Source organism: Dipodomys merriami, unplaced genomic scaffold (genome assembly GCF_024711535.1).
Source record: "Dipodomys merriami isolate MVZ:Mamm:240054 unplaced genomic scaffold, mDipMer1.0.p SCAF_83, whole genome shotgun sequence".
In the NCBI taxonomy this organism is placed as follows: Eukaryota; Metazoa; Chordata; class Mammalia; order Rodentia; family Heteromyidae; genus Dipodomys; species Dipodomys merriami.
The window spans coordinates 4,533,866-4,559,311 of NW_027206435.1; positions in this window are offsets into that span (position 1 = coordinate 4,533,866).

Here is a 25,446-nt window from a genome sequence, read left to right on the forward strand (position 1 = left end):
CCCTCACCATCACACTAACCCTCACCCTAACCCTTACCCTCACCCTAACCCAAAACCTAACCCTAACCGTAACACTCATACCAACCCTAAAACTCTCCATAACCCTAACCCTAACACTAAACCTAAACCTCACACAAACCCTCAACCTAACCATAACCCTAATCCTAACCCTAAACCTAACCCTCACCCTACCACTCACCCTAAACCTAAACCAAAACCTAACCCCCACCCTCACCCTAACCCTTATCCTAAACCTTGTCCTCACCCTAACCTAAGCCTAACCCTAAACCTAACCCTAACACTCATCCAAATCCTAAGCCTAACGCTAACCCTAACCCTTACCCTAACCCTCACCCAAACCCCAAGCCTAACACTAAACCTAACCCTAAACCTCACCCTCACCCTAAACCTAACCCTTACCCTCACCCTACCCCTCACCCTAACCCTAACACTAAACCTATCCCTCACCCTCACCTGAACACTCACCCTAACCCTTAACCTCACGCTAACCCTCACCTCACCCTAACCCTAACCCTAACCCTCACCCTAACCCTCACCATAAACCTAACCGTAAACTTCGCCCACACCCTAACCCTCTCCCTAACCCTAACCCTAACCCTCACCCTCACCCTAACCCTAACCCTTAGCCTCATCTTCACCCTCACCCTAATCCTAACCCTACCACTCACCCTAACCTCATCCTAAACCTAAACCTAAGCCTAACATTAACCGTAACACTAACTCTAACACTTACCCTCACCTTCACTCTCACCCCTCAGCCTAACCCTAACTCTCACCCTAACCCTTACCCTCACCCTACCATAACCCTAAACCTAACCCTCACACTAACCCTAACACTCACCCTAACCCTAACCCTTACACTAACACTAACCCTAAACTTAAACCTCACCCTAACCCTAACCCTAACTTTCATCTTAATCCTCACCCTTACCCTAACCCTATCCCTCACCCTCACCCTAACCCTAACCCTAACCCTAACTTTCACCTTAATCCTCACCCTTACCCTAACCATATCCCTGACCCTCACCCTAACCCTAACCCTAACCCTAACACTAACCCTAACCCTCATCTTAAGCCTAACCCAAACCCTAACTCTAATTTTCACACTCACTCTATTCCTAACCCTAACACTCACCCTCACCCTCACCCTCAGCCTTACACTAACCGAAACTCTAACCCTCACTCTCAACCACACCCCCACGCAAACATTAATCCTAACCGCTACCCTCACCCAACTCTAACCCTAACCCAAACCTAACCCTCCACTAAGCCTAACCCTAACAATAAACCTTACCCTAACCCTCACCCTCACCAGAAACCTAATGCTAACCCTAACCCTCACCGTCAACCTCACCCTAACCCTAACACTAACCCTAACCCTCACGCTCAACCTAAACCTCACTCTAACCCTTATACTCACTCTAACCCTGACCCTAACCCTAACCTTAACTCTCACATTAATCCTAACCCTAAACATATCCCTAACCCTAAATTTCACCCTAACCCTCACCCTAACCCTAACCCTAACCAAAACCCTCACCCTAACGTTAAGGCTAATGCTAACCCTCAGCCTCATCCTAACCCTCACCATCATCCTAACCCTCACCCTAACCCTAACACTCCACCACACGCTAAACCTCACCGTCACCCGAACCCTCACCCGAACCCTAACCCTTAACATCACCCTAAACCGAACCCGCAACCTAACCCTAACACTAACACTCACACTAAATCTAACCCTCACCCTCATCCTCACCGTCATCCTAAGCCTTACCCTTACAATAAACCGTAACCCTAACACTAACACTCAACCTAACCCTAACCCTCACCCTAACGCTCAACCTCACCCTAACCCTCAACCTCATCCTAACCCTCAACCTAAGCCTAACCCTAAACCTTCTAAACCTCACCCTTTACGTCACCCTTACCCTAACACTATTCCTCTACCTCACACCCACCCTAACCCTAACCCTAAACCTAAACCTAAATCTAACCCTAACACTAACCCTCACCCTCACCCTAACTCTAAAACTCACACTCACCCTGACCCTGAGCCTAAACCTAAACCTACTACTAACCCTAAACCTAACTCTCACCCTCACCCTCACCCGAAGGTTAACCCTAATCCTAACTGTAACCCTCATTCTCTTCCTCACATTAAACTTAACCCCAAACCTCACCCTATCCGTCACCCTCACCCTAACCCTATTCCTCATCCTCACCCTCACCCTAACCCTAAACCTAAACTTAACCTTCAATCTATGCCTATCCCTAACCCTAAACCTAACATTCACCCTCACCCTAATCCTAAAGCTAACCCTCTCCCTCATGTTCACCCTCAGCCTAACACTTACCCTAACCCTTACCCTCACGCGCACCCTCAACCTCACCCTAACCCTCAGCCTCACCCTAAAACTCAGCCTCACCCTCACCTTCACCCTAACCCTAACCCTAAACCTCACACCATCCCTAACCCTAATCCTTATCCTCAGCCTTACCCTAAAGCTAGCCATAACCCTAACCCTCAAACTAACCGTAACCCTCAACCTAATCCTAACCCTCACCCTCACCCTAACCTTCACCCTAACTCTTACCCACACCCAAAACATAACTCTAACCCTAACCCTAACCCTCACACTAAACCTAACCATCACCCTAACCCTAACCCTAAGCCTAAACTTAACCCTCACCCCCAACCTCAACCGTACCCTCAGCCTAACCCTAACCCTAATCCTAATCCTAACCCTAACCCTCACCCTCATGCTCACCCTAAACCTAACCCAACCCTAACCCTCACATTACTCTAAAGCTAACAATAACCCTAACCCTAAACGTAATGCTAAACCACACCCTAAACCTAAACCTAACCCTAAGCCTCACCCTAAACTTAACCCTAACCCTAAACCTACCCTAACCCTAACCCTAACCCTCACACTAACCCTCATCCTGACCCTAATACTCACCCTAAACATAACCCTAACCCTAACCCTCACCCTCACCCTAAGCCTCACGGTTACCCTATCCCTCACCCTAACCCTAACACTCACCCACCCCCTAACCTTCAACCTCACCCTCATCCTCACCCTAAAATTCACCCACAACCTAGCCCTCACCATAACCGTAACACTAACCCTAACCCTTACCCAACCGAAACCCTCACCCTCACCCTAACCATCACCCTCACCCTAACACTTACCTTCACCCTAACCCTCACGCTAACCCTAAACCTCACTGTCACCCTCACTCTCACGGTCACCCTCACCTTAAACCTAACCCTCACCCTCACCCTAACCCTTAACTTCAACCTAACCCTCAACCTAAACCTAACCCAAAACTTAACCCTTACCATAACCCTAACACTAACCGTCAATCTCACCCTGATCCTCACCCTAACCCTACCCCTACCCCTACCCCTAACCCTCATCTTAAACCTAACCCTCACCCTAACCCTAACCCTCCCTCTAACCCTCAAACTCACCCTAATGCTCACCATAACCCTAACCCTAACCTTTACCTAAGCGAAAACCTCACCCTCACACTCACCCTAAACTAAACCCTCATCCTAACCCTAACTTTAACCCTAACACTAACCCTAACCCTAACACTAAATCTCACCGTCACCCAAACCCTAAAACTTACCCTAAACATTATCCTCACCCTAACCTAAGCCTAACACTAAACCTAACCCTAACACTCACCCAAACCCTAAGCCTAACACTAAACGTAACCCTGAACCTAAACCAAACCCTAAACCTAAACTTCACCATACACCTCACCATAACCCTAACCCTAACCCTAACCCTCACCCTATCCCTAACCCTATCCCTAAACCTAACCCTAAACCTCACCCTCACTCTAACCCTAACCCTCACCCTCACCTTCACCCTCACCCTAATCCTAACCCTACCACTCACCCGACCACTCATCCTAAACCTAAACCTAAGTGTAACACTAAACGTAACCCTAACCCTAACCTTTCCCCTCACACTCACACTCACCCCTCAGCCTAACCCTAACCCTCAACCTAACCCTTACCCTCACCCTACCCTAACCCTAACGCTAACCCTCACCCTAACCCTAACATGCACCCTACCCCTAAATCTTACACTAACCCTAAACCGAAACTTAAACCTCACCCTAACCCTACCCCTCACCCTACCCTCACCCTAACCCTAAACATAAGTTTAAACCTCACCCTCACCCTAACACTCACCCTAACCCTTAGCTTAACCCTAACCCTCAATCTCACCCTAACCCTAAACCTAACCTCACCCTAAACCTCAGCCTAAACCTCACACTCACCCTAACCCTCACCCTCACCCTAACCCTAACTTTAACCCTAACCCTAACCCTCACACAAACCCTAAACTTCACCCTAACACTAAACCTAACCCTCACACAAACCCTCAACCTAAACGGAAACCTAACCCTAACCCTCACCATAAGACTAACCCTAACCCTCAATCTCACCCTCATCCTCACCCTACACCTAACCCTACCCCTCACACTAACCCTAAACCTAAACCTAAACCTTACCATAAGACTCACACTATCATTAAACCTAAACCTAAACCTCAGCCTCAACCTCACCCTCAGCCGGACCATAACGCTAACCCTAATCCTAACCCTAAACTTCACCCTCACCCTAATTCTAACCCTAACCCTAAACCTAAACCTCACCCTAACCCTAACACTCACCCTAAACTTCACCCTCACCCTAATTCTCACCCTAACCCTACCACTAACTCTTACCTTAACCCTCACCCTCATTCTAACCCTAACCCTAACCCTAATCCTAACCCTAACCCTCACCCTCATCTTCACCCTAATTCTAACCCTAACCCAACCCTAAACCTCACCCTAATTCTATCCCTAACCCTAAACGTTACCATAAACCTCATTCTCACCTGAATCCTAACCCTAACCCTAACCCTCACCCGAACACTAATGCTAACCCTAAACCTCACCCTCACCCTAAACCTCAGCCTAACCCTTACCCTCACCCTAACCCTGACCCTAACCCTTACCCTAAACTTCACACTAATCCTAACCAAACCCTAACTCTAACCCTATATTTCACCCTAACCCTCACCCTAACCCTAAACCTAACCCAAACCCTCACCCTAACTCTAACCCTAACCCTAACACTCACGCTCATACTAACCCTCACCGTCACCCTAACCCTCACCCTAACCCTAACCCTCAACCAAACCATAACACTCAACCTCACCCGAACCCGAACCTTCACCCGAAACATCACGCTAAACCGAACGCTCTCCCTAACAATAACCCTAACCCTCACGGTAAATCTAACCCTCAACTCACCCTCACCCTCACCCTAAGCCTAACACTCACCGTAAACCTAACCCTAACCCTCACCCTAACCCTAACCCCCAACCTAAGCCTAAACCTAACCCTCAACGTAAGCCTAAACCTAACCCTAACCTTAACCATCACCCAAACCCTAACCCTAACACTTCCCCCCACCCTACACTCACCCTAACCCTGACCATAATTCTAAACCTCACCCGCAACTAACACTCAAGCTAACCCTTAGCCTAACCCTAACCCTCAACCTCACCCTAACCCTAACCCTAAGCCTCACCCTAATCCTCACCCTAAACGTCACACTCACCTTAACCCTCACCCTCACCGTAACACTGACTTTAACTGTAACCCTAACCCTCACCCTAACCCTAACCCTAACTCTCACCCTAACCCTCAAGCTAAACCTAACCGTAACCCTAACCCTCACCCTAACCCTAAACCTAACCCTCAATCTCACCCTCATCCACATCCTAACCCTAACCCTTTCCCTCACCCTAACCCTCATCCTAACCCTAACCCTCACCCTAATCCTCACCCTAAACCTACCACTAACCCTTACCCTAACCCTCACCCTCACCCTCAGTCTAACCCTAACCCTAACCCTAATCTTAACCTTATCCCTCACCTTCACCTTCACCCTAACTCTAAACCCTAACCCAACCCTATCCCTTACCCTAATCCTATCCCTAAACCAAAACTTTACCTCACCCTCACCCTCACCCTAATTCTAACGCTAAACCTAAAACCGAAACCTCACCCTAACTCTAACACTCACACTAAACTTCAACCTAACCCTCATTCTCACACTAACCCTAACCCTAAACCTCACCCTCATCCTAACCCTCACCCTAAACGATACCCTCACCGTAACCCTAACCTTAACCCTAACCCTAACCCTCACATTAACCCTAACCCTCACCCTAAACCTAACCCTCACCATAACCCTCAGCCTAAACCTAAGCCTAACCCTAACCCTCACCCTAACCCTCAACCAAACCCTAACCCAAACCCTATCCCTCACCATAACACTAAAACTAACCGTCAATCTCACCCTGATCCTCACCCTAAACCTAACCCTACCCCTCACCTTAACCCTCGTCATAACCCTAACCCTAACCCTAAAACTCACCCTAACACTAACCCTAACCCTCAATATCACCCTCATCCTCACCCTAACCCTTAACCTACCCCTCACCCTAACCCTCATCCTCACCCTAACCCTAACCCTAACACCCACACTAACACTAACCCTAACCCTAAACCTCACCCTCAACGTCACCCTCAGCCTAACCCTAACCCTAAACCTAATCCTAAACCTAAACCTCACCCTCACCCTAATTCTAACCCTAACCCCAAAACCTTAATCTCAACCTAACCCTAACTCTCACCCTAAACTTCACCCTCACCCAAATCCTCACCCTAACCCTACCACTAACCCTTACCCTAACCCTCAACTTCACCCTCATTCTGACCCTAACCCGAACCCTAATCTTAACCCTAACCATCACACTCACCTTCACCCTAACTGTAACCCGACCCAACCCTAACCCTCACCCTAATCCTATCCCTAAACCTAAACTTTACCCTAACACTCATTCTCGCCCTAACCCTAACCATAAACCTCACCCTCATCCTAACCCTCACCCTAAACCTTACCCTCACTTTTACCCTAAACTTAACCCTATCCCTTTACCTCACAATAATCCTAACCCTCACCCTAAACCTAACCCTAACCCTCACCCTAACATTCAACCTAAACCTAACCCAAAACCTAACCCTGACCATAAACCTAACACTAACCGTCAATCTCATCCTGATCCTCAACCTAACCCTAACCCTACCCCTAACCCTAACACTCATCTTAACACTAATCCTAACCCTAAAACTCACCCTAACACTAACCCTAACCCTAAACCTCACCCTCAACCTCACCCTCAGCCTAACCCTAACCCTAACCTTAATCCTAACCCTAAACCTCACCCTCACCCTAATTTTAACCCTAACCCTAAACCTAAACCTCACCCTAACCCTAACACTCACCCTAAACTTCACCCTCACCCTAATTTTCACCCTAACCCTAACACTATCCCTTACCCTAACCCTCACCCTCACTCTCATTCTAACCGTAACCCTAACCCTAATCCTAACCCTAAACCTCACCCTCACCTTCACCCTAACTCTAACCCTAACCCAAACCTAAACCTCACCCTCACCTTCACCCTAACTCTAACCCTAACCCAAACCTAAACCTCACCGTAATCCTATCCCCAACCCTAAACTTTACCCTAAACCTCATTCTCACCCGAAACCTAACCCTAACCCTAACCCTCACCGAAACACTAACACTAACCCTAAAACTCACCCTCGGCCTAAACCTCACCCTAACCCTGACCCTAACCCGAACCTGAACCTTCACACTAATCCTAACCCTAACCCTAACCCTAACCCGAAATTTCACCATAACCTTCATCCTAACACTAAACCTAACCCAAACCCTCACCCTAACTCTATCCCTAACCCTAACCCTCATGCTCACACTAACCCTTACCGTCACCCTAACCCTCACCCTAACCCTAACCCTCAACCACACCCTAAAACTCATCCTCAAACGAATCCTCACCCTCACTCGAATCATCACCCTACACGGAACCCTCTCCCTAACCCTAACCCTAACCCTCACCATAAATCTAACCCTCACCTCACCCTCATCCTCACCCTAAGCCTACCACTCACCGTAAACCTAACTCTAACCCTAACCCTCACCCTAACCCTAACCGTCACCCTAACACTCAACCTCACCCTAACCCTCAACCTAACCCTAACCCTCAACTTAACCCATACCCTGACCATCACCCTAACCCTCACCCTAAACCTAACCCTCACCCACACCGTAACCCTCACCTTCACCTGAAAACTCACCCTCACACTAAAGGAAACCCTAACCATAAACATCACTCTAACCCTAACCCTCACCCTAACCCTAACCCTAAACCTCACCCTAAACCTAACACTAACCCTAACCCACACGCTCACCTTAAAACTTACCCTAATCCTTATACTCACTCTAACACTGACCCTAACCCTAACCTTAACTCTCACACTAATCCTAACCCTAAACATAACCCTAACCCTAAATTTCACCCTAACCCTCACCCTATCCCTAACCCTAACCCAAAACCTCAATCTAACCTTAACACTAATGCTAACCCTCAGCCTCATCCTAACCCTCACCATCACCCTAACCCTCACCCTAACCCTAACACTCAACCACACCCTAAATCTCTCCATCAACGGAACTCTAACCAAACCCTAACCCTTAACATCACCCTAATGCGAACCCTCAACCTAACCCTAACACTAACCCTCACACTAAATCTAACCCTCACCCTCACCCTCACCTTCATCCTAAGCCTTACCCTCAACCTAACCCTAACCCTAACACTAACACTCAGCCTAACCCTAACCCTCACCCTCACACTAACCCTAACGCTCAACCTCACCCTAACCCTCACTCTCATCCTAACCCTCACCCTAAGCCTAACCCTAAACCTAGCACTAACCCTAAACCTAAATCTCACACTCATCCTCACCCTTTCACTAACCCTAACCCTAACCCTCACCCTCACAATCACTCTAAACCTAACACTAACCCTAACCCTCACCCTAACCTTCACCCTCACTCTAACCCTATCCCTCACCCTCAACCTCACCCTAACCCTAACCCTAACCCTAAACCTAAACCTAACCCTCAACCTATGCCTAACCCTAACACTAAACCTAACCCTCACCCTCAAACTAATCCCAAACCTAACCCTCTCCCTCACCCTCACTCTCAGCCTAACACTTACCCTAACTCTAAACCTCACCTGCACCCTCACACACACCCTAAACTTAAACCTCACCTTAACTCTCACCCTCACCCTCACCCTCACCCTAACTTTAACCTAAACATCATACCATGCCTAACGCTAATCCTTATCCTCAGCCTAACCCTAAAGCTAACCCTAACCCTAACCCTCACACTATCCCTAACCCTCAACCTAACCCTAACCCTCACCCTCACCCTAACACTCACCCTAACCCTTACCCACAGCCTAACCCTAACTCTAACGCTAACGCTAAACCTCAAACTAAACCTAACACTCACCCTAACCCCAAACCTAAGCCTAACCTTAACCCTCAGCCCCAACCTCAACCTAAACCTAAACATAAACATCACTCTAACCCTAACCCTCACCCTTAACCTAAGCCTAAACCTAAACCTACCACTAACCCTAAACCTAACTCTTACCCTCACCCTCAAAAGAACGTTAACCCTAATCCTAACCCTAACTCTCACCCTCTTCCTCACCCTAACCCTAATCCTAACCCTCACCCTATCTGTCACCCTCACCCTAACACTATTCATCACCCTCACCCTCACCCTAACCCTAACCCTAACACTAAACCTAACCCTCACCCTCCCCCTAATCCTAAACCTAATGCTCTCCCTCACCCTCACCCTCAGCCTAACACTTATCCTAACACTAAACCTCACTTGCACCCTCACCCACCCCCTAACCTTAAACCTCACCCTAACTCTCACCCTCACCTTCACCGTCACCATAACCTAATCCTAAACCTCACACCATCCCTAACCCTAATCTTTATCCTCAGCCTAAAACTAAAGCTAAGCCTAACCCTAACACTCACACTAACCCTAACCCTCAACCTAAACCTAACCCTCACCCTCACCCTAACCCTCACCCTAACCCTTACCAACAGCCTAACCGTAACTCTAACCCTAATGCTAACCCTCACACTAAACCTCACCATCAACATAACCCTAACTCTAAGCCTAACCTTAAGCCTCAACCCCAAACTCAACCTCACCCTAAACCTAACCCTCACCTTCACCATAAACCTAACCCTCACCCTCACCCTCACACTCACCCTAAGCCTAAACCTAAACCTAAACCTACTACTAACCCTAAAACTAACTCTCACCCTCACCCTCACCCGAAGGTTAACCCTAATCCTAACCCTAACCCTCACCCTCTTCCTCACACTAACCCTAACCCTAAACCTCACCCTATCCGTCACCCTCACCCTAACCCTATTCCTCACCCTCACTTTCACCCTAACCCTCACCCTAACCCTAAACATAAACCTAACCCTCAAATTATGCCTATCCCTAACCCTAAACCTAGCCCTCACCCTCACCCTAATCCTAAAGCTAACCCTTGCTCTCACCCTCACCCTCAGCCTAACACTTACCCTAACCCAAACCCTCACCCGCAACCTCATCCTCATGCTAACCCTCAGCCTCACCCTAACCCTCAGCCTCACCCTCACCTCACCCTAACCCTAAACCTAAACCTCACACCATCCATAACCCTAATCCTTATCCTCAGCCTAACCATAAATCTAACCCTAACCCTAACCATCACACTAACCCTAACCCTCAACCTTACCCTAACCCTCACCCTAACTTTCACCTTAACCCTTACCCACACCCTAAACATAACTCTAACCCTAACCCTAACCCTCACACTAAACCAAACCGTCACCCTAAACCTAACCCTAAGCCTAAACTTAACCCTCACCCCCAACCTCAAACTTACCCTTTGCCTAACCTTAACCCTAAACCTAATCCTAACCCTAACCCTCACCCTCATGCTCACCCAAAACCTAACCCTAACCCTAACCCTCACATAACTCTCAAGCTAACAATAGCCCTAACCCTAACACTAATGCTAAACCACACCCTAAACCTAAATCTAACCCTAAGCCTCACCCTAAACTTAACTCTAACCCTAAACCTCTCTCTAACCCTAACCCTAATCCTCACCCTCACCCTAACCCTAACCATAACCCTAACCCTCACACTAAACCTATCCCTCACCCTCACCTAATCCTCACCCTAAATCTTACCCTCACCCTCACCTTTCCCCTCACACTAACCCTCACCCTCATGCTCACCCAAAACCTAACCCTAACCCTAACCCTCACATAACTCTCAAGCTAACAATAATCCTAACCCTAACCCTAAAGCTAAACCACACCCTAAACCTAAACCTAACCCTAAGCCTCACCCTAAACTTAACCCTAACCCTAAACCTCTCCCTAACCCTAACCCTAATCCTCACCCTCACTCTAACCCTAACCATAACCCTAACCCTTACACTAAACCTATCCCTCACCCTCACCCTAATCCTCACCCTAAATCTTACCCTCACCCTCACCCTTACCCTCACACTAACCCTAACCCTCAACCTAACCCTAAACCTAAACCTCACCATCAACATCACCCTCAGGCTAACCCTAAACCTCACTCAAAACCTAACCGTAAACATCACCCTCACCATCACGCTAAACCTCAACCTCACTCTCACCCTCACTCTAACACTAACCCTAACCCTCACCCTAAACCTAACACTCACCATAAAATCCTAACCCTCAACTTCACCCTCACCCTAAACCTAACCCTAACCCTAACCATCACCCTAACCCTCTCCGTAACCGTAATACTAACGCTAACACTCACCATCACCCTCAACCTCACCCGAAACCTTACCCTCACCCTAACCCTAACCCTAAACCTAACCCTCACACTAAACCTAACCTTCACCCTGACACAAACCCTAACCATAACCTAACCCTCACAATAAACCTTACCATCATGGTAACCTTAACCCTACTCCTGAGCCTAACAGTCACACTAACCCTAACTATAATCCTACACCTCACCCTATCCCTAACCCTAACCCTAAACATCAACTTCACCATAGCCCTCAGCTAACACTAACCCTAACCTTAATCATCACCTTCACCGTCATCCTAACCCTCACCCTAACGCTAACACTAAACCCAGACCCTAATCCTCACCCTCACCAGAACCCTCCTTCTCACCCTAATCATAAACATCACCCCAAACCGACCCCTCACCCTAACTCTAACCCTAACAAACACCCTAAACCTAACCCTCACCCTCACCCTCACCCTGCCCCTAATATTAACGTTAACCCTAACCGTAATCCTCACCCTAACCTTAACCCTAACACTCAACCTATCCCTAACCCTCACCCTAATCCTAACCCTAAACCTCAACCTCACCTGAAGCCTCACTGTAACCCTAACCCTCACCCTAACCCTCACCCACACCCTAACCATCACACTCACCCAAACACTCACTCTCACACTAACCTACACCCTCACCGTAAACATCACTGTAACTCCAATCCTCACCTTCACCCTAACCCTATCCCTCACCCTAATGCTAACCCTATCCCTCACCCTCACCCTCACCCTAATCCTAAACCTAATCCTAACCCTCACATAACTCTAAAGCTAACAATAACCCTAAACCTAACCCTAAACCTCACCCTAACCCTAAGGCTAAACCTCACCCTATCCCTCACCCTTACCCTAACCCTCACCCTAACCCTAACCCTAACACTAACCCTCACCCTCACCCTAATCCTCAACCTAGACCTTACCCTCACCCTCACCCTTTCCCTCACACTAAGCCTAACCCTGAACCTAACCCTAAACCGAACTCTCACCATCACCCTTACCCTCAGCCTAAACCTCAGCCTAACCCTAAACCTAACACTAACCCTCACCCTCACCCTCACGCTAACTCTCATCCTCACCCTCACCCTCACCCTAACACTACCCCTAACCCTAAACCTCACGCTAAACCTAAAGCTCACCCGAAACTTAACCCTAACCCTCACCCTCAACTTCACCCTAAACCTAAACCTAACCCTATCATTCACCCTCACCATAACCCTCATCTGAAACCTTACCCTCACCCTAACCCTAACCCTCACACTAATCCTAACGCTCATGCTAACACTAACCCTACATCTGAGCCTAACCCTCACACTAACCCTAACACTAATGCTATACCTCACCCTATCCCTAACCCTAACCCTAACCCTCAAACTCACCCTAGCCCTCAGCTAACAATAACCCTAATCCTAACCCTCACCCTCACCCTCACCCTAAAACTCAACCTAACCATAACCCTCACCCTGAACCTAACTCTCAGGCTAACCCTAACCATAAACCCAACCCTCCCACTAACCCTCACTCTAACCAAACCCTAACTCTAACCCTAACCCTACGCCTAACCACAACAATATCTCTAAGCCTAACCATCATCCTCACCCTAACCCTCACGCTAACCCTTACCCTCACACTAACCCTCACCCTAACCTAAACCTAATTTTCACCTTAATCCTCACCCTTACCCTAACCCTATCCCTAACCCTCATCCTAAACCTAATCCTTACCCTAACCCTAACCCTCACCCTAAGATTAAACCTAACCCTAACTCTAACCCTCACCATCACCCTAATCCTAACCCTAAAACTCACTCTCAACCTCACCCTCAGCCTAACACTAACCCTAACCATAACCCTCCCCCTCCCCTTCCCCCTAACCCTAACTCTAACCTTACCCTCACCCTCAGCCTCAACCTCACTCTCACCCTAAACCTAACCCTAAACTTCACACTATCCTTAACCCTAATCCTTATCCTCACCCTAACACTAATACTAACCCTAACCCTAACCCTCACACTAACCCTAACCCACACCCAAACCCTAACCCTCACCCTCACCCTCATCCAAACCCTCACCCTAACCCTTACCCTCAGCCTAACCCTAACTCTAACAGTAACCCTAACACTCGCCCTAAATATAACCCTCTCCCTAACCCTATCTATAGTCCTCGAACCCAAACTCAGCCTAACCCTAACCCTAACACTAATCCTAACCCTAACCCTCACCCTCAGGCTCTTCCTAAACCTAACACTAACCCTAACCGTCAGCCTAACTCTAAAGCTAACATTAACACTATCCCTAATCCTAACCCTAAACCTCACCCTAACTCTAATCCTAACCCTAAACCTAACCCTAACCCAGCCCTAACCCTAATCCGCACCCTTACCCTAACCCTAATCCTCACCCTCACCATAAACCTAACCCTAACTCGCTCACTAAACGTATCCCTCACCCTTACCCTAACCCTCACCGTAACCCTAACTCTAATCCTCACCCTCACCCTAATCCTCATCCTAAACCTTATCCTCACCCTCCCCTTACCCTGAAACTAACGCTAAACCTCACCCTAACCCTAACCTTCACCCTAATCCTCACCCTAACGCTAATACTTACCCTCACTAACCCTCAACCTAAACCTACCCCTAACCCTCACACTAACCCTAACACTGACCCTAACCCTAACCCTCACCCTAAACCTAACCCTCATTCTAAACCTAAACCTAAACCTCACCCTAACCCTAAACCTAACCCTCACCCTAACTCTCACCCTAAATCTCAACCTAACCCTCACCCTAACCCTATCCCTAACCCTAACCCTAACCCAAACCCTAGACCTCACCCTAAACCTAACTCTAACCCTCAGCCTCACAAATAGACTAACCCTCAACTTCACCCGAACTCTCACGCTCACCCTGACACTCACCTTCACCCTAAAGCTCACCGTAACCCTAACCATCAGCCTAACCCTAACCCTAACCCTCACCCTGACCCAAACCCTCACCCTAACCCTCACCGTCACCTTAATCCTCACCCTAACCCTACCTCACCCAAACCCTCACCCTCACCCTAAACTTCGCCCTCACCCTAGCCCTCACCATTAACCCTAACCCTAAACTTAACCCTTAAACTAAACCTAATCCTCACCCTCACCCTCACACAAACCCTCCCCCTAAACCTAAAACTAACACTAACCCTCACCCTAACACTCACCCTTACGCTTACCCTCACCCTAACCCTCACCCTCACCCTAACCCTAACTCTAACCCTCAACCTAACCCTCTCCCTAACCCTCACCCTAATCCTAACCCTCACCCAAACCCTCATCCTCACCCTCACACTAACCCTACACCTCACACTCACCCTCACCCTTACCCTAACCCTAACCCTCACCCTAACCCTAACGCTCACCCTAACACTAATGCTAACCCTAATCCTCACCCTAAACCTAATCCTCACCCTAACCCTCAACCTAACCCTCACCCTAACTCTAACCCTAACGCTCACCCTAACCCTCACCCTAAACTTAACCCTAACCCTCATCCTAAATCTAACCCTAAACCTAACCCTTACCCTAACCCTCACCCTAACCCTAACCCTCACCCTAAACCAAACCCTAACCCTTACCCTCACCCTCACCCTAACCATAACCCTAACCCTAAACTTCACCCTAACCCTCAACCTAACCCTTACGCTAACCCAAACCCTCGCCCTTACCTTAAACCTCACCCTAAACCTTACCCTCACCCTAACCCTAAAGCTAACACTAACCCTCTCACTAATCCTAACCCTCATCCTAAAGGTAACCCTAACCCTCACCGTCACCCTAACCCTAACCATCACCCACACCCTAACCCTAACCATCACCCACACCCTAACCCTCACAGAAAACTTCACCCTCACCCTATCCCTCACTCTCACCCTAACCCTCACCCTGACCCTAAGCCTCACCCTAACACTCACCGTCACCCTAATCCTTACCCTAAACATAACCATAACATTTACCTAACCCAAACTCTCACCCTGACCCTCACCCTAAAACCCACCCTTACCCTATACATAACCCTAACCATACCCCTCACCCTAACCCTCACCCTAACCCACAACCTAACACGAACCCTAACCCACACCCTCACCCTAACCGTCACCCTAGCACTAAGACTCACCCACACCCTAACCCTAACTCCCTAACCCACACCCAAAACCTAATCCTCACCCAAACCCTAGCCCTCACACTAACCCTCACCCTCACATTAACCCTAACCCTCACCCTAACCCTCACCCTAACCCTAACACTATCCCTAACCCTCAACCCTCTCCCTAACACTCACCCTAAAACTTACACTCACCCTAACCCTCACACTAACCCTAACCCTTAACTTAACACTACCCCTCCCCCTACCCCTCCTCCTCACCCAAACCCTAACGCTTAGGGTTAGCCTCACCATAAACCTAAGCCTAAACCTCATCCTCACCCTAACCCTTACCCTCACCCAAACACTCAAACTCACGCTAAGCCTCACCCTCATCCAAAACATCAGTCTAAGCCTAACCCTCACCCTAAACCTAACCCTAACCCTCACCCTAACCCTAACCCTCCCTTTAAATTTCAAACTCAGCCTATTCCTCACCCTAAACATAACCCTAACCCTTACCTAACCCAAACCCTCACCCTCACTCTCACCCTAACCCTCAACATCACACTCACCCTCAACCTCAGCCTATCCTATGCCTAACCCTCACGCTCAAAGTCACCCTCACCCTCAGCCTATCCCTAAATCTAAACCTAATCCTAACCCTAAATTTCACTCTGACCCTCATCCTCACCCTCAACCTAACCCTAACCTTAACCCTCACCCTAACTCTTAACCTCACTCTAACCCTTACCCTAACACCAACCCTAACCCTCACCCTCACCCTACCCATCACCCTAAACCTAACCCTAACCCTAACATTCATCCTAACCCTCACCCTTACCTTAACCCTAACCCTAACCCTTAACATCACTCTAACCCTCACCCTAACCTTAACCTAATCCTAAACCTATTCCTGAACCTCACCCTCAACCTAACCCTAACTCTAATTCTAAACCTAACCCTAACCGTCACCCTAAACCTAACCCTAACTTCACCCTCAACCTAACTCTAAACCTCAACCTAGCCCTCAACCTCACCGTAACCCTAAACCTACCACACACACTAACCCTCATCCTAACCTTAACCTTAACCCTAATACTCACCATAACCCTAAACCTAACCATAACACTCACCCTCACCCTAATCCTCACCCTCACGGTAACCCTCACCCTAACCCTAACCCTCACCTTAGGCCTCAACCTAAGCCTATCCCTAAACCTAACCCTAACACTCACCCTCAACCTAACCCTTACCCTCATCCTAACCCTCACGCTCACTCTAACCCTAACCGTAAACATCACCCTAAACCTCACCCTAACCCTAACCCTTAACCTCACCCTAACCCTAACACTACCCCTCACCATAAACCTCACCCTAACCCTACTGCTCACCCTAACACTCACCCTAACGCTATTCCTCACCCTCAAACTCACCCTAAAACTTACACTTACCCTAACCCTAACGCTCACCCTAAAACTTATCCTCACCCTAAATCTAACCCTCAACCTAACCCTAACTCTAACCCTAACCTTCAAACTCACCCTAAGGCTAACCCTACCACTCACACTAACCCTCATCCTAACCTTAACCTTAACCTAATACTCACCCTATCCCTAACCCTAACCAAAACACTCACCCTCACCCTAATCGTCACCCTCACGTTAACCCTCACCCTAACCCTAACCCTCACCTTAGGCCTCACCCTAAGCCTAACCCTAAACCTAACCCTAACCCTCAACCTCAACCTAACTCTTACCCTCACCCTAAACCTCACCCTCACCCTAACCAGAACCCTAACCCTAACATTAAACATCACCCTAAACCTCACCCTAACCCTAACCCTTACCCTCACCCTAACCCTAACACTAACCCTCACCATAAACCTCATCCTAACCCTACTGCTCAGCCTAACACTCACCCTAACGCTATTCCTCACCCTCAAACTCACCCTAAAACTTGCACTAACACTAACCCTAATGCTCACCCTAAAACTTATCCTCACCCTAACTCTAACCCTCAACCTAACCCTAACCCTCACCCTCATCCTAACCCTCACCCTCACCCTAGGCCTCACCCTAAGCCTAAACCTAACCGTAACCAGAAACCTCACCCTAACCCTCACCCTCACCCTGAATCTCACGGTCACACTCACCCGAACCCTAACCCTCACCCTCATGCTAACCCTTAACTTCAACCTAACACAAACCCTCACATGAACCCTCAACTCAAACATCACCCTAAACCTAACCCTCACCCTAACCCTAACCCTCCCTCTAACCCTCAAACTTACCCTAATCCTCACCCTAACCATAACCCTAACTCTTACCTAAGCGAAACCCTCACCCTCACCCTCAACCTAACCCTCACCCTCATCCTAAAACTTACCTTAACCCTAACACTCACCCTAAACCTAACCCTAAACCTCACCGTCATCCAAACCCTAAGGCTATCCCTAACCCTAACCCTCACCCTAATCCTCACCTTAACCCTAACACGAACCCTAACTCTCACCCTCACCCTAACCCTCACCCTCACACTAACCCTTAACCTCAACCTAATCCTCACACTAACCCTAACCCTAACCCTCATCCTCACCCTAACCCTCACCCTCAACCTAATCCTTACCCTCACCCTAACCCTCACCCTAACCCTAACCCAACCCTAACCCTAAGCTTAACCCTCACCCTAAACCTAACCTTACCCTCACCATAACCCTAAAATTAACCCTCACCCTAATCCTACTGCTCAGCCTAACCCTCACCCTCACCCTATTCCGCAACCTCAAACTCACCCTAAAATTTACCCTAACCCTCACCCTAATGCTCACCCAAAAACTTATCCCCACCCTAACTCTAACCCTCACACTAACCCTAAAACAAAACCTCAACCTTCACCTCACTCAAACCCTAACCCTAACCCTCAACCTCACCCTCAATCTCACGGTCACACTCACCCTAACCCTAACACTCACCCTCACGCTAACCCTTAACTTCACCCTAACACGAACACTCACACGAACCCTCAACGCACACTAACCCTCACCCTCACCAAAAACATCACCCTAAACCTAACCCTAACCCTCACCTTTACCCTAACTCTCCCTCTCACCCTCACCTTAAACCTAACCCGCCCTCTCACCCTCAAACTCACCCTAATCCTCGCCCTAACCATAACCCTAACTCTTACCTAAGCGAAACCCTCACCCTCACCCTCAACCTAACCCTCACCCTCATCCTAACACTTAACTTAACCCTAACACTCACCCTAACCCTAAAACTAAACCTCACCATCACCCAAACCCTAACGCTATCCCTAACCCTAACCCTCACCCTAACCCTCACCTTAACCCTAACACGAACCCTAACCCTCACCCTCACCCTAACCCTCACCCTCACACTAACACTTAACCTCAACCTAATCCTCACACTAACCCTAACCCTAACCCTCATCCTCACCCTAACGCTCACCCTCAACCTAAGCCTTACCCTCACCCTAACCCTCACCCTAACGCTAACCCAAACCTAAACCTAAGCCTATCCCTCACCCTAACCCTCAACCTAAACCTAACACTTACCCTCACCATAACCCTAACCTTAACCCTCACCCTAATCCTACTGCTCAACTTAACCCTCACACTAACCCTATTCCGCAACCTCAAACTCACCCTAAAACTTACCGTAACCCTCAAACTAATGCTCACCCAAAAACTTATCCCCACCCTAACTCTAACCCTCCCACTAACCCTAAAACAAAACCTCAACCTTCACCTCACTCAAACCCTAACCCTAACCTAACCCTAACCCTAAACTTCACCCTTACCCTTACCCTCAACCTAAACCTCAGCCTAACCCTAACCCTAACCCTAATCCTAACCCTAACCCTCACCCTCACCCTAACCCTAAACCTAAGCATTACCCTAACCCTCACATTCACCCTCACCCTTACCCTAATCCTAACCCTCAAACTAACCCTAACCCTAACCCTCACCCTAATTCTCATCCTAACCCTAACCCGAACCCTAACACTAACCCTCACCCTACACCTCACCCTAACGTTAACCCTAATACTAACCTTCACCCTCAACTTAATCCTCAGCCTAACAAATACCCTCACCCTCACTCTAACCCTCACCCTAACCCTCAAACTCACGCTAACCCTCACTTTCACCCTAACCCTCACCCTAAGCCTAACCCTCACCCACACCCTAACCCTCATCTTCACCCGAACTCTCACCCTCAACCTAACCCTCACCCTCACCCTAAACATCACCCTACCCCGAACTCTCAGCCTAACCCTAACCCTAACACTCACTCTAACCCAAAACATCACCCTTAACCCTCACTCTCACCGTAACCATCAACCTAACACTCACCCTAACCCTTACCATCAACCGAACACTCACACTAACCCTAAACGTCGCCCTCAGCTTCAACCTCACACTCACGCTAACACTAACCCTCAACACAACCCTAATCCTCACCCTAACCCTAAGTACACATCTAAACTTCATCCTCACCCTAATCTTCACCATAACCCTTACCCTCACCTTAACCCTCATCCTAACCCTAACCCTCAGCCTAACCCTAACCCTCACCCTAACCCTCACCCTCATCCTAAACTTCACTGTAAACCTTACCCTCACCCTAACCCTAACCCTAACCCTAACTCTAACCCTAACCCTCACAGTAACCCTAAACCTCACCCTAACCCTAACCCTAACCCTCACCCTACACCTCCCACTAAAGTTAACCCTAATCCTAACCCTCACCCTCAACTTAATCCTCAGCCTAACAATTACCCTCACCCTAAACCTAACCCTCACCCTCACCCTAACCCTCACCCACACCCTAACCCTCATCTTCACCCGAACTCGCACCCTCACCGTCACCCTAAACATCACATTACCCCTAACTCTCAGCCTAACCCTAACCCTAACACTCACTCTAACCCAAAACCTCGCCCTTACCCTCACTCTCACCCTAACCATCAACCGAAAACTCACCCTAACCATTACACTCAAATTAACCCTCACACTAATCATAAACCTCGCCCTCAACTTCAACATCACCCTCACCCTAACACTAACCCTCAACGTAACCCTAACCCTCACCCTAATCCTAACTACAAACCTAAACCTCAGCCTCACCCTAATCTTAACCATATCCCTTACCCTCACCTTAACCCTCACCCAAACCCTAACCTTCACCTTCATCCTAACCCTCACCCTAACCCTTGCACTCACCCTAACTCTAACTTTAACCTAAACCTCACACTAACCCTAACCCTCACCCTAACCCAAATCCTACCACTCACCCTAACCCTCATACTAACCCTAACCCTAACTCTAATCCTCACCCTATCCTTAAAACTAACCCTAAACCTCAACCTCATCCTAACCCTCACCTTCACGTTAATCCTCAACCTGACCCTAATCCGCACCCATACCCTAACCCAAAACCTCACCCACACCCTCACCCTAACCCTCAGCCGCACCCTAGCCCTCACCCTCAACCTAACCCTTACCCTCTCCCTAACCCTCACTCTACACATAACCCTAACCCTAACCCTAACCTTAAACATCACACTAACCCTGACCCTAAACCTAACCCTCAACCTCATCCTAACCCTCACCCTTACCCTAAACCTAACCCTCTCCCTATCCCTTAGCCTCACCCTAACACTATCCCTAACCGTAACCTCAACCTAACCCTCATTCTAACCCTAACCATAACCCTAATCCTAACTGTGACCCTAACCCTAACAATAACACTAACCCTAACCCTCACCCTTACCCTAACCATCACCGTCACCCCAACCCTCACCCTACCCTAAACCTCACCGACACCCTAAGCCTCACCCTCACACTCACCCACACCCTAACCCTCACCCTCAACCTAAACCGAACCCTAACCCTAACCCTAACCCTAACCCTAACACTCACCATAACCCTCATCCTAACCCTAAACCTAACCCTCACAATAACCCTTACCCTCACACTAATATTCACCCTTACATAACCCTAACCCTAACCCTAACCCTAACACTCACCCTAACCATAAACTTAACGCTAAACTTCATCCTCACCCTAACCCTCACCCTAACCCTAACCCTCACCCTCATCCTAACCCTCACCCTTAACCTTCCCCCCACCGTAAGCCTAACCTTAACACTAACACTAACCCTCACACTAATGCTAACCCTCACACTAACCCTAACACTACCCCTCACCCTAAACTTCATCCTAATCCTAACCCTAAACCTCACCCTCAATGTAATCCTAACCCTAACCCTCACCCTAAACCTAAACCTAAACCTCACCCTCACCCTCACCCTCAACATAACCCTACCCCTACCCCTCATCCTAACGCTAAGCCTAACCCTAACACTCACACTAAACCTAAACCTAACCCTAAAACTCACCCTCACTCTCAACCTCATCCTAACACTAATAGCCACCGTGACCCTTACCCTCACCCTAACCGTAAACCTAACACTAACCCTAACCCTCACACTAACCCTAAAACTCACCCTAACCCTAACCCTAACACTAACCCTAAAGCTCACCCTAACCCTGACCCTACCCTAGCCATAACCCTCACCCTACCCCTCAACCAAACCCTAAACCTAACCCTAACACTCCACCTTATCCTAACCCTCACCCTTAAACTTAACCACACGGTAACCCTAACCCTCACACTAACCCTAACACTCACTATAACTCTAACCCTACTCCTCACACTAAACCTAACCCTAACACGAACCCTCACCTCAACCCTCACCCTCACCCTAACCCTAACCCTAACCCTAACCCTCACACTAAATCTAACCCTCATACTAAACCTAACCCTAATACTAAGCCTAAACCTCACACTTAACCTAACTCTCAGAGTAACCCTCACACTAACCCTAACTCTAACCCTAAACCTCACCCTATACCTAACCCTAAACCTTACCCTCACCCTCACACTAGCTCTCACACTAAAACTCACCCTAACCCTAACACTCACCCTAACCATCACCCTCACCCTAACAGTAACCCTCACTTTCACCCTCATCCTCAGCCTAAACCTAACCCTAACACTAATCGTAACCCTAAACCTCACCCTCAGGCTCACCCTAACTCTAAACCTAACCTTAACCCTAACACTCACCCTCAACCTAAACCTACCCCTAACCCTCACACTCACCCTCACCTTCACCCTCAACCTAACCCTCAAACTAAACCTAAACCTAACCCTCACCCTAACCTTCCCCCTAACCCTCACCCTAACCCTCACCTTAAGAATAACCCTAACCCTAACACTAACCCTCACCCTAGTCTTCACCCTAACCCTAGCCCTAATCCTAATCCTCATCCTCACCCTAAAACACACCCTAAGACTTACCCTCACCCTAACCCTCACCCTAAACCTAGCCCTACTCAAACCCTAACAATAACCTTAACCCTAAAAAAAACCTAACTCTCACGCTCAAGCTGACCATCAGCCTAAGCCTAACCTTAATCCTATTGCTAAGCCTAACCCTCACTCTCACCCTCACCCTAAACCCAACCCTAACCCTAACACTCCCCCTCCCCCTCCCTCTCCCCCTTACCCTAACCCTAAAAATAACCCTAATCCTAACCCTAATCCTCTTCCTAACCCTAATCCTGACCCTAACCATGACCCTAACCCTAAACCTTACCCTAACCCACACCCTCACCGGACAACTAAACCTAACCCTCAGCTTAAAACTCACCCTAAGGCTAATGCTAACCCTAAACCTCACCCTTACACTAATCCTAACAGTAACCATAACCCTAAATTAAATCCTAAACCTCACCTTAACCCTAACGCTAATGCAAACCCTCACCCTAACCCTAAACCTAAACCTAACGCTCACCCTCACTCTAACCCTCACCCAAACCATAACCCTCAACCACACCCTAAACATCACCCTCAACCGAACCCTCACCCTCACCTTCACCTGAAACATCACACTAAACCGAACACTCACCCTAACCCTAACCCTTACCCTCACCCTAAACCTAACCCTCATCCTCACACTCAACCTCAACCTAAGCTTAACCCTCACCCTAACCCCAACCCTAACCATAACCCTAAACCTCACCCTAATCCTAACCCTAAACCGAAAACTCAACCTAACCCTAACCATCAACCTCACCACCAGAATCACCCTAAATCTAACCCTAACCCTCACCCTCGCCCTAATCCTCACGGTCACCCTTACCCTCACCATCAACCTAACCTTCAACCACACCCTAAACATCACCCTCAACTGAATCCTCACCCTCACCCTCACACTAAACATCACCCTAAACCGAACCCTCACACTAACCCTAACCCTTACCCTCACCCTAAACCTAACCCTCACCCTCACACTCAACCTCACCCTAAGGCTAACCCTCACCCTCATCCTAACCGTAACCACAACCCTAAACCTAACCCTAACCCTAAAACTCAACGTAACCATAACCCTCAACCTCACTCCCAGAATCACCCTAAACCTAAACCTAACCCTCACCCTCACCCTAACACTATCCCTCACCCTAAGCCTAACCCTAAACTTAAGAGTAACCCTAAACCTAACTCTCACCCTCACCTTCACCCTAACGCTAACCCTAACCCTCACACAAACCCTCACCCTCAGAATCACCCTAAACCTAACCCTAAACCTAAACCTCACCCTCACCCTAACCCTACCCCTCACCTTCACCCTCACCCTATACCTAAAGCTAATCTTAACTCTAAGCCTACCCCTCATCCTAAGCCTAACCCTAAGTCTAAACCGAAACCTCACCCTCACCATAATCCTATCCCTAACCCTCTCCCTAATCCTCACCCTCAGCTTAACACTAACCCTAACACTAACCCTCAGCCTCAGCCTCAAACTAAACCTTACCCTAACCCTCACCCTCATCCTCACCCTAACTCCAACCCTACCCCTCAGTCTAACTCTCACCATAACCTAACCCTAATCCTCAACCTGAACCTAATGCATACCCTAACCCTAACAGTCACCTTAAACTTCACCCTCACCCTAATCCTCACCCTAACGCTAACATTAAACCTTACCCTAACCCTCACCCACACCAACATTCTAACCCTAACCCTAATCCTAAACCTAACACTCACCCTAAACTTCACCCTATCTCTAACCCTAACCCAACACTAACCCTCACCCTAATCCTATCCCAAACGCTAAACTTTACCCTAACACTCATTCTCACCATAACACTAACCCTAATCCTCACCCTCATCCTAACCCTCACCCTAACTTTATCTTCACCGTAAACCTAACCTTAACCCTAACCCTAACCCTCACACTAACCCTAACCCTCACCCTAACCCTAACCCTTACCCTCACCCTAATCCTCAACCTAAACCTAACCCTAACCCTAACCCTCACCATAA